Source organism: Mytilus edulis, chromosome 1 (assembly GCF_963676685.1).
Source record: "Mytilus edulis chromosome 1, xbMytEdul2.2, whole genome shotgun sequence".
In the NCBI taxonomy this organism is placed as follows: Eukaryota; Metazoa; Mollusca; class Bivalvia; order Mytilida; family Mytilidae; genus Mytilus; species Mytilus edulis.
In genome coordinates, this window is record NC_092344.1 from 124,812,482 (window position 1) to 124,828,059 (window position 15,578).

The 15,578-nt window shown below is 32.0% G+C and overlaps 1 protein-coding gene and 1 long non-coding RNA gene across 2 annotated transcripts in view; one reads left to right on the plus strand and one right to left on the minus strand.

Annotated features, from left to right (window-relative positions):
* Positions 1 to 15,578, plus strand: part of LOC139518888 (NADH-cytochrome b5 reductase-like) — a 149,763-nt gene that overhangs the window by 118,758 nt on the left and 15,427 nt on the right. The gene's annotated exons all lie outside the window — the stretch shown is intronic.
* On the minus strand, positions 5,587 to 14,354 carry LOC139518913 (uncharacterized). Its single transcript, XR_011663478.1, has 5 exons — positions 14,236 to 14,354; positions 10,379 to 10,478; positions 9,380 to 9,479; positions 7,719 to 7,827; positions 5,587 to 6,460 (listed from the first exon to the last, which is right to left on the minus strand). It is a non-coding gene; the product is annotated as an uncharacterized lncRNA (long non-coding RNA).

The following is a 15,578-nucleotide window of genomic DNA, read 5'->3' on the forward strand; positions in this document are numbered from 1 at the left end:
TATGTATCTATATGACAAATTATATGGATTTTGAGTACTTTTATGTGAAAAAAATAGCAAAAAAAGCTACTTCCGGTTTTCTAAAGGTCACTTCCGGTAGCCATTTTTCAAGGTCATTTGTCACTTAACCTTTTGTATAAGGTCAAATGTCTTTATAATGAACTTAATTGAAGTTGTAATCAAATAACTTTATATCAAGACATTTCAGGGGCAATAACTCCTATAAGATGCCATTTAATTGTATAAGACTAAATGTAGCATATCTTTATTTCAATAAAGCAGACATTTAGCACTTGTTCTTTTTGATGTATCTTTCAAAGTGTCGGAGAAAATGCAAAAACAAGCAAAATTCACAATTGAAAACTTGACCTTGACCTTTGACCTTGACCCCATTTTTTTAGTTAGGACCTCTGGGCCTCAAATAAAAACATTCCAGGGTTATACGGTTAACTGTTTATGAGTTAAAAAAACATACCGACAAATTTATTTTGTAAAGGTAGATAACTCCTATAAAATTTCATCGAATCGCTTCGATCCAAATACGCCAAAAATTACTGAGGATGTAACGAACAATTTGTAAAAAGAATTTTGTCGCTATCTTGTTTTGTTACGAAGGAGATGCACACAGAGGGTAAACAGTGAAAAGGGAGATAACTCTTACATAGATAATGGTTCCGCTTAGCAGGGTGAAATTTAAAAGCGCATAAACTATACGATACTATATGAGAAATATCTAAGCGACATATTGCGAAACAAACATTTTGCGCAAGAACAAAATTTGGCGGAAGAAAAAAATAAAAAAAATAATAATAATCAGAACAAAAACAATAAGTCTTTCCACAGAAAAGTGGAAAGACTTAATTAAAAACCAATTGTTCAGAGAACAATTGAAAGTCTTTCCACACCAAAGAAATTATGATAAGAAGGTAGTTTCTTCATACTGAGGCGATAAATGATGGTTAAATTATCTTTTTGAGTGTTATAAGGGAGATAATATGCTACTTCTGGTGAAATAAATGTCACATCCGGTCTCATATGATAGATTCTTTCACACTGATTCCAAAAATATATAGTTTCTATATACTTTTGCTTGTAGAATGGTAGATAATTGGCCACTTCCGGTTTGTTGGAAGTCATTTTTAGTCTTCGGTAATCAGTTTTTGTATCTATATGTTAAAATATATGGATTCTGAGTACTTTTTTGTGAAAAAAATGCAAAAAAAACTACTTCCGGTTTTCTCAAGGTCACTTCCGGTAGCCATTTTTCAAGGTCATTTGTCACTTAACCTTTTGTTTAAGGTCAAATGTCTTTATAATGAACTTACTTGAAGTTATAATCAAATAACCTCATATCAAGACATTTCAGGGGCAACAACTCCTATAAAATGCAATTTGATTGTATAAGACTAAATGTAGCATATCTTCATAACTATTAAGCAGACATTTTGCACTTGTTCTTTTATATGTATCTCTCTTAGTGAGGGAGAAAATGCAAAAACAAGTAAAAGTCACAATTGAGAATTTGACCTTGACCTTTGACCTTGACCTCATTTTCTAAGTTAAGACCTAGGGGACTCAAATAAAAACATTCCAGGCTTATACAGTTAATTGTTTATGAGTTAAATAAACATACCGACAAATTTATTTGGTAAAGGTAGATAACTTCTATAAAATTTCATCGAATCGCTTCGATCCAAATTAGCCAAAAATTCCTGAGGATTTGACGAACAATGTGTAAAAGGAATTTTGTCGATATCTTTTTTTGTTACGAAGGAGATGCACACAGATGATAAACAGTGAATAGGGAGATAACTCTCACAAAGAAAATGGTTCGGCTTAGCAGGGTGAAATTTAAAAGCGCTTAAACTATACAATTTAATATGAAAAATATCTAAGCGACATATTGCGAAACAAACATTTATCGCAAGAACAAAATTTGGCGGAAAAAAAAATAATAATCAGAAGAAAAACAATAAGTCTTTCCACAGAAAAGTGGAAAGACTTAATAATCAGAACAAATACAATAAGTCTTTTCACAAAAAAGTGAAAAGACTTAATAATTTAAACCTAAAATATTTGTTAGCTGTGGATATTATATACAGTCTATATATATATTGTCTGTGGTTCTTCAATAAAGTTTGAATAAATTGTCTGCAGTTGTTTGATACATACTATGTTAATTGTCTGTATATGAATAAAGAGATATGAGTATGTTTACCCGTTAAACAACTATCCACCAAAGTTTGAATGAGTGGATGGTAGCAATTATTGACAACCATACAGAATTCTACATTGAGAAAAAAAAACCATACCATATTCTCAGCTTTTAAAGGCATTAGCATGAAAAAAATGAATTAATTCCATAGAGAAAACTAATTAATGCCTTACTTTATAGCAAAAAAATAACAAAAATGACAGACATGAACCAACAGCCACTGAACTTCAATGTCCTTACTTGGGAAAGGCACACCGATAGTGTAGTTATAAGATACCCTCTGCATATATTGTCTGTGGTTGTTAGATATAGTATGAATATGTTGTCTTTGGTTCTTAGATACAGTGTGAAGATGTTGTCTGTGGTTCTTAGGTACAGTCTGTATATTGTATTTGGTTTCTAGATACAGTGGGTAGATGTTGTCTGTGGTTGCTAGATACAGTGTGTATAATTTTATGTTTGTCTGTGGTTGCTATATACAGTGTGTATACGTTGTTTGTAATTGTTAGAAACAGTGTGTATATGTTGCATGGGATTGCTAGGTATAGTGTGTATATGTCGTCTGTGGTTCTTAGATACAGTGAGAAGATGCTGTCTGTGGTTCTTAAATACAGTTTGTGTATTGGTCTTTGGTTTCTAAATACAGTGTGTATATGTTTCTATGGTTGCTAGATATAGTAAGTATATGTTTGTCTGTGGTTGCTAGATACAGTGTGTATATGTTGTCAGTAATTGCTAGACACAGTGTGTATATGTTGCCTAGGATTGCTAGATATAGTGTGTATATGTTGTCTGTGGTTGCTAGATACAGTGTGTATACGTTGTTTGTAATTGTTAGAAACAGTGTGTATTTGTTGCATGTGATTGCTAGGTATAGTGTGTATATGTCGTCTGTGGTTCTTAGATACAATGAGAAGATGCTGTCTGTGGTTCTTAAATACAGTTTGTGTATTGTCTTTGGTTTCTAAATACAGTGTGTATATGTTTCTATGGTTGCTAGATACACAAAGATAGATTTTTGAGGCTACGTCTTGTCCATTTATTTTTCATGAAACAAAGCAGAATCAATTATAATTTTACCCATCAAATATTGCTTGTTACAATTACTATGAAGATTCCAAACTTCTCTTGACGTACACTTTTAATTTGAATAATCTCTTATGACACTCACACATATTGGTTTAAATAGCTACATATATTCTACCAGAAGATCTAAATACATCATACAACACTCATAGAATGTATCAAATAGTCATATACCTTATACCTCAATGTCTAATTGTCTCATACAAAACTTACAGATTGTACTAAATAACACAATTAGGTCAAATTACCACTTGCAACACTTATAGACTATACCAAATAACCTTATACCTTATAATATACCATAAGGTCCAATTACAAGTACATCATACAACACTTACAGATTTATCAAATGACCGTATATATGTATTAATTACACTAAATCAATTCGATGGTGGATGCGTACTGATTGAAAAATTAGTCTTGGATGCATGATTGTTTTATTTTATATAAGTTGATATAGACTTTGAATAAGTACCGGTAACTACGATCGAGCGCTCTCAGATCTGTACTAAGTGTCTTTATATGTTGTTGAGATGTACAACACCCGGTCACGTTCACGTTGTGTTGTTATATTCATATCTATGAGTATCATCTTTTTCAACTGATTTTCACAGTTCGTTCTTATGTTGTACTGTTACACCACAGTTACAGGTAAGGGGAGGGTTAGATTCCCGCTAACATTTTTAACCCCGCCACATTCTGTGTTTATGTGCCGGTTCCAAGTCAGGTGCCTGTTATTCAGTGATTGTCGTTTTTGTTGTGTTACGTATTAGTTTTTCTTTCACTTTTGTTTGTACATTAATTATGCCGTTAGTTTTTTATTTGTATGAATTGTATAAAATTTGTGATTTCGGGGGCCTTTTATAGCTGACTATGCAGTTCTAGGCTTTGTTCATTGTTGAAGGCCGTACGTTAACCTATAGCTATCAATTTCTGTGTCATTTGGTCTCTTGTGGAGAGTTTTCTCATTGGCAATCATACCACATGTTCTTTTTATATATATATTCCTTTTTTTGCTGAACTAGTATACATTATTTTAGGGGCAAACTGATGCCCGCCTCCAGATGTTGGATTTTTTCTATTAGTTTACGACACATCTGTTGTCTTTTTGACACATTCCCTGTTTCTACATAACCGCCTTTCTAGATTTACCTATCAAACATAGACAACATATACAAAATATATCTAAAACCTACAAACAGCATATACTGGCTCTGTCCAACAGACAACATATACACAATGTATCTAGCAATCACAGTCAATATATACACAGAATGCATATAACAACCACAGACAATATAAACAGACAGTATCTAAAACCAACAGATAGCACATACTGGCTTTGTCTTACAAACACAGATAAAATATACACACTGTATCTAGAAACTACAGACAATATCCAAAGACTGTGTCTTAGAACCACAGATAATATACACAGAATGCATCTATCAACCATAGACAATATAAACAGACTGCATTTAACAACCACACACGACATATACTTACTATATCTAGCAACTATAGACAACATATACACACTGTATCTAGCAACCACAGACATCATATACCCATTGTATCTAGAACCAAAGACAATATACAGACTGTATCTTAGAACCACAGACAACATATTCACACTGTATATAAGAACCACAGACGACATATACATACTATATCTAGCAGCCACAGCCAAACATATACAAACTGTATCTAGCAACCACAGACAACATATACCCACTGTATCTAAAAACCAAAGACAATATACAGACTGTACCTAAGAACCACAGACAACATCTTCACACTGTATCTAAGAACCACAGACAACATATACATACTATATCTATATTATAACAACCACAGACAATATATGCAGAGGGTATCTTATAACTACACTATCGGTGTGCCTTTCCCAAGAAAGGACACTGGAGTTCAGTGGTTGTTGCTTCATGACTGTCATATTTGTTATCTGTTTTGCTTTAAAGTTAGACATAAGTTTTCTCTATTGAATTGTTTCATTTTTGCATGTTAATGCCTTTAAAAGCCGAGTATATGGTATGGTTTTTTTTTCTCATTGTTGAATTCTGTATGGTTGTCAATAATTGCTACCATCCACTCATTTAAACTTTGTTGGATAGTTGTTTCATGGGTAAACATACCATATATCTTTATTCATATACAGACAATTTACATAGTCTGTATCAAACAACTACAGACAATGCATACAAACTCTATTGAAGAACCAAAGACAATATATATAGAATGTATATAATAACCACAGCTAACAAATATTTTAGGTTTATATAATTTTATTAGTTGTTTATAAATACATGTATGTGTATACTCTATAAAGATTAGAATTGTAACAAAAATGTGTTTAATACCTTTGTTTCTGCTATTACCTATATTATCTAAAACTAATTTGTGTTTGTAAATATGCCTTTACCTCAAATTATGTTTTTAATATGACAAGTGATGGCCTCATTAAGTATTAAGCTTATATAATCAAAACCTAAAATAGTCCTTTTGCTAATGTGACATATATTCAGATAATTTACAAAATATTATGGATAATATGGGCTCACACCTTGTTCTAGTAATCAGTAAGCATTTCTAAGCAAATTATTGAAATTAATGATAATGATTTTCATTCGTTATTGAAATATAAGCATAAACATTTACAAACTATCTCTGGTATTGATTTTATTGTTATCCTCAATCATGCTTCGTTAAAGATGTTTGTATCATATTCTAAAAATAATATACATGTATACTATTAGTTTATGTATTTTTTAATGTTATTTAAGCAGAATTTCTATCTACCATCTGTTTAATCCAATGAAATCTAAAATGAGAGCTTCAAGAAAATTTTCATGGATTATCTAAACATTCTAAAAATATGCATTACATTTTCATAATAGGTAGTTTTTCCATATCATCATTATATAATAAACACCTTGTAAATAGTTCCTATAATTAAAGGTATCAAAAGTATATATTTTTTATATATATATTTATGTACAGTGCCTAGGAAAAATTTAAATGTTCATGTATTACAGAATGTTAAAACTTTTTTTTGTATTGTTCAGTTATTCTGCTCAAATCATCTGTGTGTTAACTCCTTGAGGTCTTAGGTGAACTTTTGCATAGTAGATGTGAACCAACCTGAAATATAAAATCATTATGTTAGAATTCGTAAGCTCTCATTAATTCTTGTAGTACTTAAACTATCATCTTTCAAAGATGTCAGACGAACCAAATTACATTTTGAAAAGAAAGTATAGAATAGGAATTTGGTGCATGAGTCATGAGTCAGTTCTTAAAAGAGCAAATTCTCTACAACTCATTACTACTGTATAGCAGTTGACCACATTCTGTCACATAGATTCTGGCCAAAATGTGATTCTTTTGTTCATGCATGATCTTGTAGAATTTAAATTATTGACAAGCAAGAGGTTTTGTGAGTTGATACATATCTTTTCATCCATTTAGCAGACCGTTTTTTTTATTCATGTATATTAATCATTGAGTGATAGATTTCTCTTTGAATAGATCTAAAGGTCCCAGTGATAGTATAAAGAGGCTAATAACTATTGTATTTTTTCAATTAGTAATAGAACAGATAAATGTATAAATACCTTGACCAATAGGAGATGACCCTATGGAAAAGTTCCATTAGATTCTCAATAAGATCAACATTACATTCTTGTATAGAATGACATTAATCACTATAGGTTTCCTTGCCACATATTTTATAATGGATATATTTTCTCATGTTGGAAATATATTAAAGAGTAGGTTAAGAAATGTCTTTTATGACCATTGTTAAAAGCTGAAAGTGTTTCAAATTGATGATTACATGTGTAAGTATTAAAACATTACACTTTTTGTTGATCTTGGAATACAGAACTATGCCTAAGAAACTTCAGTTATGTATAATAGAGGTTGATGTTAAAGTGGACAAATGGTCAGGATTGCAACCACTATTATAAGCCTAGGAAACATAAATAGCAGGGCCTTGCAGATTTAATTTTCAAGCAAGATATTTGAATCATATTTCATTGGTCACAACAAACATGATCAGAAAAATCTATTTTGCTGATAAATTGGCTCCATTTGTTTTTGTGATTTAATTATCATGTTTGTATTGATCTGATGATTTTAGCAATTTATCAGCTTAATATTTTCATTTGTTATTTAAGGTTTTGTTCATTGTTGAAGGCTGAACAGTGACCTTAAGTTCCTTACCTTCAATGTCACTTAGTCTCTGGTGGCAATCATACCAAATCTTTTTATATTGATATCTTTGTTTCTGGTCCAACAACCTATGGGTTTATAGAGAAAAAGGAAAATTTTAATTTTAACTTATGGTAGTCTAAATTAACACATGGAACACATGCATTGATATTGTCTATATACATACCGGCATCTAAATTATCTGGTGTGACCTTACAGAGTGTGTCCAAATCCTTGACACTGTGAACATGGTGAATTTGTTAACTGAGAATGAATGCAACAAGTCATCTGGAAATCTAAAGACAGAAAAATAATTGAATTCAATATAACAAATATTATAGGAAACGGTAAAAATTGTATTGACATGGATATTGGATTTTGTGGTTTTACAAAAGTTTTCACACGAGCCTTATAAGGTTCTTAGATATAGGATATATGTTTTGTCTATGATTCTTAGATATAGGCTACATGTATTGTCTATGGTTCTTAGATATAAAGGCTATATGTATTGTCTATGGTTCTTAGATATAAAGGCTATATGAATTGTCTATGGTTCTTAGAAAAGTCTACATGAATTGTCTATGATTCTTAAGTTCAGTCTTTGTGTATTGTCTATGGTTCTTAGGTTCAGTCTATGTGTATTGTCTTTGGTTATTATGTAGTCTATATGTATTGTCTATAGTTCTAAGATAAAGGATATATATAATGTCTATAGTTCTTAGGAAGATTCTGTATGTATTGTCTATGGTTCTAAGGAAAAGTCTATGTATTGTTTTTGGTTCTTAGATATAGTATACTGTATATGTATTGTCTGTGGTTCTTATGTATAGGCTACATGTATTGTCTATGGTTCTTAGGTAGAGTCTATATGGATAGTATATGATTCTTAGGTTCAGTCTGTATGTATTGTCTATGGTTCGTAGATATAGTATATATGTATTGTCTGTGGTTCTTATATATAGGCTACATGTATTGTCTATGGTTTTTAGGTTTAGTCTATATGTATTGTCTGTGGTTCTAAGGTTCAGTCCATATGTATTGTCTGTGGTTCTTAGGAAGAGTCTATATGTATAGTCTATGGTTCTTAGGTTTAATTTATGTGTATTGTCTATGATTCTTAGGTTAAGTCTATATGTATTGTCTGTGGTTCTTATGTTCAGTCTATATGTATTGTCTGTGGTTCTTAGGTAGAATCTATATGTATAGTCTAAGGTTCTTAGTTTTAATTTATGTGTATTGTCCATGGTTCTTAGATTTAGTCTATATGTATTGTCTATGGTTCTTAGGTTTAGTATATATGTATTGTCTGTGGTTCTAAGGTTCAGTCTATATGTATTGTCCATGGTTCTTAGGTTTAGTATATATGTATTGTCTATGGTTCTTAGGTTTAGTCTATTTGTATTGTCTGTGGTTCTTAGGTTAAGTCTATATGTATTGTCTGTGGTTCTTAGGTTCAGTCTATATGTATTGTCTGTGGTTCTTAGGTAGAGTCTATATGTATAGTCTATGGTTCAAAGGTTTAATTTATGTGTATTGTCTATGGTTCTTAGGTTTAGACTAAGAGTATTGTCTATTGTTCTTAGGTTTAGTCTATATGTATTGTCTTTTGTTCTTAGGTTTAGTCTATATGTATTGTCTGTGGTTCTTAGGTTCAGTGTATATGTATTGTCTGAAGTGGCAATCACTCCACATCTTTTAATTTCTTTACCTATGTTTCTTGTCCAAAAACATTTGGGTTTGAACAGAAAAAGGAAAATTTTAACCTTAAATGATGGGGGTATAATTTAAAGCATGGAACGCTTACCAATTCCAAACATTAAACAATATTGATTTTGTCTTTATACATACCAGTATCTAATACATCTGATGTGACCTTACAGAGTGTGGCCAAATCCTTTAAAATGTGAATTTGTTAGCTGAGAATTAATGAACCAAGTCTCTTTGAAATCTGAAGACAGAAAAGTAATTGAAATCAATGTAACAAATATTATCGGTAATGGAAACATTATATTTACATGGATATTAAACTTTGTGGTTCAACAAAAGTTTTCATACATAATTACTTAAAAAGTTTAAATATGTGATTTACTTGTATTGTCTATGGTTCTTAGGTAGAGTCTATATGGATAGTCTATGATTCTTAGGTTCAGTCTGTATGTATTGTCTATGGTTCTAAGGAAGAGTCTATATGTATAGTCTATGGTTCTTAGGTTTAATTTATGTGTATTGTCTATGATTCTTAGGTTAAGTCTATATGTATTGTCTGTGGTTCTTAGGTTTAGTATATATGTATTGTCTGTGGTTCTTAGGTTTAGTCTATATGTATTGTCTGTGGTTCTTAGGTGAAGTCTATATGTATTGTATGTGGTTCTTAGGTTTAGTCTATATGTATTGTCTGTGGTTCTTAGGTTTAGTCTATATGTATTGTCTGTGGTTCTTAGGTTCAGTCTATATGTATTGTCTGTGGTTCTTAGGTAGAGTCTATATGTATAGTCTATGGTTCAAAGGTTTAATTTATGTGTATTGTATATGGTTCTTAGGTTTAGACTAAGAGTATTGTCTATGGTTCTTAGGTTTAGTCTATATGTATTGTCTTTTGTTCTTAGGTTTAGTCTATATGTATTGTCTGTGGTTCTTAGGTTCAGTGTATATGTATTGTCTGTAGTGGCAATCACTCCACATCTTTTAATTTCTTTACCTATGTTTCTTGTCCAAAAACATTTGGGTTTGAAGAGAAAAAGGAAAATTTTAACCTTAAATGATGGGGTATAATTTAAAGCAAGGAACATTTACCACGTCCAAACATTAAACAATATTGATTTTGTCTATATACATACTATCACATACCAGTATCTAATACATCTGATGTGACCTTACAGAGTGTGGCCAAATCCTTTAAAATGTGAATTTGTTAGCTGAGAATTAATGAACCAAGTCTCTTTGAAATCTGAAGACAGAAAAGTAATTGAAATCAATGTAACAAATATTATCGGTAATGGAAACATTATATTTACATGGATATTAAACTTTGTGGTTCAACAAAAGTTTTCATACATAATTACTTAAAAAGTTTAAATATGTGATTTACTTGTATTGTCTATGGTTCTTAGGTAGAGTCTATATGGATAGTCTATGATTCTTAAGTTCAGTCTGTATGTATTGTCTATGGTTCTAAGGAAGAGTCTATATGCATAGTCTATGGTTCTTAGGTTTAATTTATGTGTATTGTCTATGATTCTTAGGTTAAGTCTATATGTATTGTCTGTGGTTCTTAGGTTTAGTATATATGTATTGTCTGTGGTTCTTAGGTTTAGTCTATATGTATTGTCTGTGGTTCTTAGGTTCAGTCTATATGTATTGTCTGTGGTTCTTAGGTTTAGTCTATATGTATTGTCTGTGGTTCTTAGGTTTAGTCTATATGTATTGTCTGTGGTTCTTAGGTTTAGTCTATATGTATTGTCTGTGGTTCTTAGGTTTAGTCTATATGTATTGTCTGTGGTTCTTAGGTTCAGTCTATATGTATTGTCTGTGGTTCTTAGGTAGAGTCTTTATGTATAGTCTATGGTTCTTAGGTTTAGTCTAAGAGTATTGTCTATGGTTCTTAGGTTTAGTCTAAGAGTATTGTCTATGGTTCTTAGGTTCAGTCTATATGTATTGTCTGTGGTTCTTAGGTTAAGTCTATATGTATTGTCTGTGGTTCTTAGGTAGAGTCTTTATGTATAGTCTATGGTTCTTAGCTTTAATTTATGTGTATTGTCCATCGTTCTTAGGTTTAGTCTAAGAGTATTGTCTATGGTTCTTAGGTTTAGTCTAAGAGTATTGTCTATGGTTCTTAGGTTCAGTCTATATGTATTGTCTGTGGTTCTTAGGTTAAGTCTATATGTATTGTCTGTGGTTCTTAGGTAGAGTCTATATGTATAGTCTATGGTTCATAGGTTTAATTTATGTGTATTGTCTAGGGTTCTTAGGTTTAGTCTAAGAGTATTGTCTATGGTTCTTAGGTTTAGTCTATATGTATTGTCTGTGGTTCTTATGAAGAGTGTATATGTATTGTTTGTGGTTCTTAGGTTCAGTCCATATGTATTGTCTATGGTTCTTAGGTTTAGTCTAAGAGTATTGTCTATGGTTCTTAGGTTTTGTCTATATGTACTGTTTGTGGTTCTTAGGTTTAGTCTATATGTATTGTCTATGGTTCTTACGAAGAGTCTATATGTATTGTCTATGGTTCTTAGGTTTAGTCTATATGTATTGTCTGTGGTTCTTATGTATAGGCTACATGTATTGTCTATGGTTCTTAGGTTTAGTCTAAGAGTATTGTCTGTGGTTCTTATGTTCAGTCTATATGTATTGTCTGTGGTTCTGAGAAAGAGTCTACATGTATAGTCTATGGTTCTTAGGTTTAGTCTATATGTATTGTCTGTGGTTCTTATGTATAGGCTACATGTATTGTCTATGGTTCTTAGGTTTAGTCTATATGTATTGTCTGTGGTTCTGATGTTCAGTCCATATGTATTGTCTGTGGTTCTTAGGAAGAGTCTATATGTATTGTCTGTGGTTCTTATGTTCAGTCTATATGTATTGTCTGTGGTTCTAAGGAAGAGTCTATATGTATAGTCTATGGTTCTTAGGTTTAATTTATGTGTTTTGTCCATGGTTCTTAGGTTTAGTCTAAGAGTATTGTCTATGGTTCTTAGGTTTAGTCTATATGTATTGTCTGTGGTTCTTAGGTTTAGTCTATATGTATTGTCTGTGTTTCTTTGGTAGAGTCTATATGTATAGTCTATGGTTCATAGGTTTAATTTATGTGTATTTTCTATGGTTCTTAGGTTAAGTCTATATGTATTGTCTGTGGTTCTTAGGTTCAGTCTATATGTATCGTCTGCGGTTCTTAGGTTTAATTTATGTGTATTGTCTATGGTTCTTAGATTCAGTCTATATGTATTGTCTGTGGTTCTCAAGTTCAGTCTATATGTATTTTCTATGGTTCTTAGGTAAAGTCTATGTGTATAGACTATGGTTCTTAGGTTAGGTTTATATGTATTGTCTATGGTTCTTAGATACAGGATACATGTATATGCACTATATGTTTTGTCTAGATGGATTTTAAGTTAAGTTTATATGTATTACTAGTATCTATTGATCTTAGATAATAAAAGGATATATGAATGATATGTTTTGTCTATGGTTTTTAGTTGAAGTCGATATGTTTAGTTTATTGTTGTTAGAAATAGGCTTTACATATTGTCTACAATTCTTGGATATAAGCTTATTTTGTTGTCTATGGTGTTTAAGTATAGCCTACGGTATATATGTATTTTCTATGGTTCTTAGTGAATAGCAAGGGCAACAAACCTTACATTAGATAATCATGAATAGTAAGGAAAATAATCAAATGATCATCACGGTCAAACTGTGTAATCAGATAATCATGAATATTATGGGCAATAATCAAACATTCATACATGTACTTGCCGAACTGTTTAATCATATGATCATGATTATGAAGGGCAATAATCAGACGATCATCATGGCCTAACTGTTTAATCATACGATCATGATTATCAAGGGCAATATTCAGATGATCATCACAGCCTAACTGTTTAATCATATGGTAATGAATATTAAAGGCAATAATCAAACAATCATCATATCCTAACTGTTTAATCATATATATGATCATGATAAACAAGGGCAATAATCAGACAATCATCACGGCCTAACTGTTTAGTCATATATATGATCATGATAAACAAGGGCATTAATCAGACAATCATCAAGGCCTAACTGTTTAGTCATATATATGATCATGATGAAAAAGCGCAATAATCAGACAATCATCATGGCCTAAGTAACTGTTTAGTCATATATATGATCATAATAAACAAGGGCAATAATCAGACAATCATCACGGCAATATTTAGACAATCATCACAGCCTAACTGTTTAACCATATGGTAATGAATACTAAGGGCAATAATAAAATTGAGAATGGAAATGAGGAATGTGTCAAAGAGACAACAACCCGACAAAATAAAAAACAACAGCAGAGGGTCACCAACAGGTCTTCAATGTAGCGAGAATTTCCCGCACCCAGAGGCGTCCTTCACCTGGCCCCTAAACAAATATATACTAGTCTAGTGATAATGAACGCCATACTAATTTCCAAATTGTACACAAGAAACTAAAATTAAAATAATACAAGACTAACAAAGGCCAGAGGCTCCTGACTTGGGACAGGCGCAAAAATGCGGCGGGGTTAAACATGTTTGTGAGATCTCAACCCTCCCCCTATACCTCTAACCAATGTAGAAAAGTAAACGCATAACAATACAATAATCAGACGATCAACACAGCCTAACTGTTTAATCATATGGTTATGAATATAAAGTGGGTCTCATTAGGGTCTAAGCACGACGCAGGATTGGCAGATTTATTTTAAGCGTGCCACATGATCGTCCAATAATCAAGTGTACCCCCCCATAAAACAATGATAATGATAGGGGATCAACTGTGTAAACATATAATCATGAATATGAGGAAGAAACTCTAACTATCAACATGCTCACACTACTCATTTGTTATAGCCTTTATATAAATCCCAGGTTAAACCAAAGCCTAGCTGATATTTTGGCCAAAATCTTGAAAATGTTTAAAACAAAAGTATGTTTGTTATTTTGTCGTTAACTTTTTATTTTAGTGTTTACCCTTTTTTAGCATCGTTAGGACTTTTTACCCATCCTTTAACAGCAGTATAAATATAACGTGAAATCGAAACAGAAAGTATACTTCGGAAACTCTCTTTTTCGTACAATAAATCCGAGATACATAGAGAACCAATCGTATGATAGATAACAAAAATAAAAAATAAATTAGCCAATCAGAGCGTGGTCCATATCGTGGTTTTTAGATCGTAAGAACCACAACTATTATACCTCAACTGGTTGATCTTTAACAAGGACAACATTATGCAGATCAAAAGTTCACAGACATAGAAAATAAAGCATGTGAATTTTCAGGAATATTAAGACTAAATAGACTAAAACTATTGAGACAAAACGGGTAGGTTGAACTTGTATCTGAGACTTGCATGGTAACAAGTCGTTTCGGCCATAGCCCTTTCGGCCTAAGACTGTTAGGCCATGTTATAAAAGTCTTCTTGGCCATATACAATTGAAAATGGAAATGGGAGAATAACAACTGTAACTGGAGAGAATGTATTTACTCTACAAATTCATATCATGCCAGCCGGGATTCGAACCCCAGTCGTCTGTGTGACAGTCAGTGTGTTAACCAACCGAGCCGAAGAATTGATTCCCTTACTGGCTTTATTTGTTCTACCTGTACTGAGGGGAAGCAACCCCCTACACTGTTCCTCAACCACAAGAGCCATCATATCTTTATATATGACTCTAAACAACACAAACCCTGGCTATACTCCAGATAACCATGTTGGATTTTTTAGTTGGGCGCCAAATGTAACCGGAGAGCATGTATCTACCCTACAAATTCATATCGTCACACCTGGGATTCTAACCCGGGTCGTCTGCGTGACAGTTGATTAAGACTGGCTTTATATGTTCTACCTGTACTGAGGGGAAGCAACCACGCTACACAACATTTTATATGAACAGCAAGCTGAACATACATGTACATATCTGGGGTTTTAATTTTTCTTTTGTGTTTAATATGAGGAAGGCAATACCTGTCAATGGAAACAGAAGTTTTTTGATTTTTTTTTTTAATTCAAACATGTTTAAAAGAGATTTTGGTTCTGTTGTTAGGGATTTAAGTGATTTTAGTTGTGACGTTAATTAAGTTATAAAAATCTGATGTGGGCAAAAATTTTCAAAATGTTGAGTATCAGTTGTCCCTACACGTCAGACAAATTTTATCATGTTTGTACATTAGTGATTAACTCTTAAATGACAAATTATATATTTTTTGTAGTTAAGCAGGCGTAATATTTCAGCTTTTGCACTCTTGTGATAATTAAACGATATTAAAGACAACAACACCCATCAATTACCGCATGGTGATTAATTTATTG